Genomic DNA, 5,407 nt, shown 5'->3' on the forward strand with positions numbered 1-5,407 from the left:
GAGTCAGGCAGGGAAGCGTACTCTATCAGCAGACATTGCTCTTTTGAAAGACAGCACAGCAGTTGTCCTGTGCCAACTTTCCACAAATGGACATCCTTTGGATGCGCTAGATTCCAGTTCCCACCATTCTTTGGGAATGATGGGCATTCCAATAATTGTCAGGACTCTTGATGGTTGCCTGGACAAGTCCCTGTGATTTTCTTGGCAAGGTTTTTTTTTTGGAAGTGGTTTGACATTGTTTCCTTCCTAGGGTTGAGAGAAAGCGACTGGCCCAAAGTCACCCAGCTGGCTTCATCCCTAAAGTAGGACTAGAACGTAGTCTCCCCGTTTCTAGCTTGATGCCGCCAAGCATCAATAGTTTTACTGAAAAAATTAGGATTTATAAATTTCTGGTATCACTCTACTAAAGAGAAATCTATTCCTATATACAGAACCAGATAGGTATATATACACATCAAACCCTGAAGACTTTGAATGATGCAATATACAGCTATAAAACCCTCAAAGACTAATTGTGTTCAAGGAAGTAAGGATAGCACATTCGACTAGTTCACAATTACGTGGGAACATGTAAAATATTAACATCAACAGTATTTTCATTTTTCTATGTACAAAATATAAACAAGCAGGATCATTAGTACAATATGATTAGTTAGCACCTAGCTAATTTTGTTTAATAGCAACAGTAGTGATACACCAACTGCGATTTCCTTTTTTCCATAAAGGCAATGCTAAATGGAATGATTCAGTCTCCAATTGTAAAGCATACTCTGTGTGTGTGTGTGTGTGTGTGTGTACATATATGCCATACACTACTATTACTGCTAGCAAAGCCAGAGACTTTTAAACCGCTAACTATCCAAGATCTATTCCAGAACAACTGATATGTGACGCACCATTTTCTATGAACTGAGTGATTGCTTTTCTCCAGATTCATCTTAAAATAATCACAACATTGCTCAGGGAAAAATGATATACAGAAACAACAATGCAAGCAAACCAGGTCCCAGAAGACTTTTATGGCAAGCAGCTCTAGAGCTCATGAGCCTTACTGCAGAGAAAACTTTGTGCCTTCTCATTTTGCATGTATTTTGAGGCAAGAAGATGAAACACTGAGACTGAACTGCTATCATAAATGAAACGAGTTTTCACAGGTACTGCAGAAGAGATGCATATCTTGAGTAAGGGTCAAATGATTTCATACTCACTAGTCTTCCATGTGCAACTACATTTTGGTAACGCATCTTATTGTAAGAACTACTACAGCAACAGTCATACAAGCCAACCAATGGTATCTGCAGCTTATTAAATGCCAGGTTATTTTAGGTCAAAAAGTATAACTCAAAAGGAGGAAAGTCATTGTGAAAGAAAGGAAGTTGGATCACACTAGCTTAGATACACAATACAGGGCCAGTTTCTTTCTTTAGAAATACAGATCCCACAATAAGTTATTTTCAGATGCAAAAATACAGTCCAGTTGATGTTAAAGTTACATTCCTTATTTTTAATTACTGTACTTTCTCCCTTTTCCTGTTATTCCACAGAACCCCTTGCGATGACATGGCGCCCTCCCCCAGGAGTCCGCGGACCACAGGTTGAGAACTAGAATCTATATATTCAGTCTATATATTCAGTTGTCAAGTAACCACTAGTTTTCACATCTCTCCTCAGGCAACAACTTCTTTCAAGGATCCTTCACAGAAGCATTTCTTACAAGTAGACCTTGACTTATGACTGTAAGGGAGCCTGCCAATCATGGTTATAAGATGCGACAGTCATAAAATGGATTGGTGACATGATCAACCTCATTTTATAGACTTTTGTGGTGATCATTAAGTGAACACCATGGACATTCAGTGAAGTAAATGTTGGTTTTTAGCAAAGCCATTGTAAAGTCCATGACTGCAGGGGGGGGGGCAGGACCATCAGAACTTTGAATCTGGGTTGTAAGGAGTGCCAAGGTAGGTCTGCCATAAGTTCGAACGGTTACTAAGCAACCGGTTGTAAGCTGAGGACCACCTATACTGTCATCCATTCCCTAAGAATTAAGATAACTTGAGGGATCCTCTTTCAAAATATAAGGATCTCTTTTGGCAGGAAGAACTGAGATGGTTAGTCATGCTTTACACTGGCGTTTAGAAAAGCTGCAGTAGAAAAAGAAACTACATTGGCCTTCTCAAATATTCTGTACAAAGTACAGGTAGTCCTCGACGTACAATCATAATTGAGCCCAAAATTTCTCTTGCTAAGTGAAACAGTTGTTAAGTGAATTTTGTCCCATTTTATGACCTTTCTTGCCGCAGTTGTTAACAACTGCAGTTGTTAATAACATGGTTGTTCAGTAAATCTGGTTTCTCCATTGACTTTGCTTGTGACAACGTTGCAAAAGGGATCACATGACCCAAAGACACTGCAATTGCCAAGCGTCTGAATTTTGATCATGTGACCACGGGGATGCTGCAATGCTTCTGTGAAAAATGGTCCTAAGTCACTTTTTTTGAGTGCTATTGTAACTTCAAATGGTCACTAAAGGAAAGGTTGTAAATTGAGGTCAACCTATAGATGTCTTCCTTTAATTTTCCTCAAATGCTAGAGATGTCAATGGCAACGGCTTATTAAGGATTCCATCAAGTTGAACTCCGCTTCTGATGACTACATGAACACGGGTGTGTTATATATGTGAGACGGGCAGCTACATAAATGTGATAAATAAATGAATAAATAAATAAAACACCACTTCCATTTTGTTGTTGAGTAGCCACTGGTGGTGTTGTCCCTGTCTTGGTTGGGGACATTTTGGTTTTCCCAGTCTAACTTGCATCCCTGGAATTTCCATGTCATCTCCAAATGAATTACTAATCGCTCTGCTCCTTCTTAGCTTTTGAGATCATTCAAGGGTGACTATTGTGTTGTCATTGTCTAAGCCATCCAGCTAATAAAGCAGTGGTTCTCAACCTGTGGGTCGGGACCCCATTTGGGGTCGATCGACCATTTCACGGGGGTCGCCAAGCAAGGCTGTCCGCCATTTTTTCCCCTTTTCCGGTGGGTGCCTTACCTCCCTTGGGCTGGGCCTGCTCCGTCTCTGCCGCTTGCCAGCTACGCCTCGGCCGGCGCAGGGGGCGGAACCACGCATGCGCAGTGCTCCCGGGCAGGGAAAGTCCTTGGCTTACGACCGGTTGGGTAGTCCTTGACTTACGATCGGTTTAGTCCTCAACTTACGACCGGTTGGGGTCGCGGCATTAAAAAGGTTGAGAACCACTGTAATAAAGGAAGCCGAATTCGTAGGACCAAAACACTTTTTATTGGCCATATTTTTAATTCCATCTCCATCAGCATCTCGGATTTAGTAAGATGCTCTATACTTCATGCAACAAACCTATTTCCTACAAAAACTGAAATAAACGTCTGCAGAAATTGCAATGTTGAGAGTTGTGCATGGAGATTATATATATATATAATATACACATACATACACACACAGAGACACAGACACACACACACATAAAAGCACAAGCATACAATTCTGTACATTACTTTCAAATCCTTCTCTTCTATGCAGTCTGCATCTGAGGGTCCCTTATTCAAGGCTTATCTGCGATAAATGATTTTTCAGAACAAGTAGAGATTCTCTTTAATGATAAAAATCCCCCACATGTACTGAAAGTTAGCATAAATACACATATCTAGAAAGATGACACCTACCAAAAAAAGGCCAGGGTGGTTTTTTTTAAAGAGCTCTGAATGGAAAGTGGAATTGAAGATGATTTTTTTCCCCCAAGCTTTCAATTTAGCAATCTTATTAGACTCTACATAAATACAAAACTGGCAGAAAAGCAATAAAGCTTTGACGATGGCTATCCATTTATTACAGCAAGAAACTACAGAAAATAGGCAAGCCATTCTAAGCAGAGGCAAAGAGCTAGCAATATTGCTGTAATATTGCCTTTTCAGTTGAGCAGTACTATAGTCCATTAAAAATTACCCAGAACGCCACCCCTTGTTTACACTTACATTCACCTATCAGAGGTTTTATTTTTACAGCTCTTCTGGAGGGGGTTGATGAACAATGAGCAATGCCTGGGGCCAAAAAGGCTTCCCCATTATGAAAACCCAGCATCTGGTATTGTGTGCCAACACATGGTGTGTCGTTCCTCCCCCCCCTCCCCCTCCTTTTAGCTTGGCTGGGATTCATGTCCTGACCAATAGCACTAGGACTGAATTGCTGCAGATCTCTAAAGCAGCAAGACTGCCTGCCGAGCGGCAGCAGGGGGCGAAGAAGGGACTGAAATGCCACTATAACCACAAAGGATTCTTGAGAAAGGGGGTGTCTTTGGCTAGAGAAGGGAGAGATACAACAGGCTACTAATGATTGTTTTGAGAAAAAAAAAGAGTCGTAATGGACTGTTTCAAGGAAGCGCCAAGCGGTTTATATAAGGAAATTATCTACCTTGAAAATTAGATTGCTTTAAATCAAATTTGAAAGACAAACAGATTTGGAGGTGATTATAGCTTTTAACTGGCTATTTAGGCTTTCGGATTACACAAGACTCCTCAGCAAGTCGAACGACAGTACAGATTTCCATTAAGGGACAGGCTCAAGAAGGGGCACGGAGAGCAGAATGCCAATAAAGGAGAATATCTGTAGCTCGGGGTTGAAATGAGGGGTTCCTTGGTGTGCTCTCTGAGCTTTGTTGTTTTCTTGCAGCCGTTTCATTACCCAAACTAAGTAACATCAGCAGTGCTAGTAGCGATGATGTCACCTAGTTTGGGTAATGAAACGTTTGCAAGGAGGGCAGACATATGACAGTTTGAACTGCTGGAGAGAGAGAGACGGGATATAAATCTAACAAATAAACAAAAAAGTTTTTGTTTAAAGCATCAACACGATTCAATACAAAATAAATGTACACGCTCAATTCTTGACAACATTGATCCAAAACCATGATCAATGCTGTTCTATCCCACATTCGGGTCTGAATTCTGACAGAAAGAAACCCCAGTAATCCACCTTATCCAGGATCTTGCGAAGGTGTTGCAAAACCATTTTGTTTACAACCTTTCCTAATAAGGATGAAAGTTGTTCAGTATGGTGGGATCCAGCAATGGCTTCTTGGGGGGTGTGTGTGTGTGTGTGTGTGTGTGTGAGAGAGAGAGAGAGAGAGAGAGAGAGAACCAATACCTCTTTCAGGGGAACACAGACAACCCTCTCCTTAATGCAGTGTTTCTCAACCTTGACAATTTTAAGGCATGTGGACTTCAACTCCCAGAATTCCACAGCCAGCATTGCTGGCTGTGGAATTCTGGGAGTTGAAGTCCACATGCCTTAAAATTGTCAAGATTGAGAAACACTGCGAATTCACCACTGCCAGAACCCACTTTTGTTCCAGAGGTGAACTTCATGGCTTCT

Source organism: Protobothrops mucrosquamatus, unplaced genomic scaffold, assembly GCF_001527695.2.
Source record: "Protobothrops mucrosquamatus isolate PMUCROS unplaced genomic scaffold, P.Mucros_1.0 scaffold1757, whole genome shotgun sequence".
NCBI lineage: Eukaryota > Metazoa > Chordata > Lepidosauria > Squamata > Viperidae > Protobothrops > Protobothrops mucrosquamatus.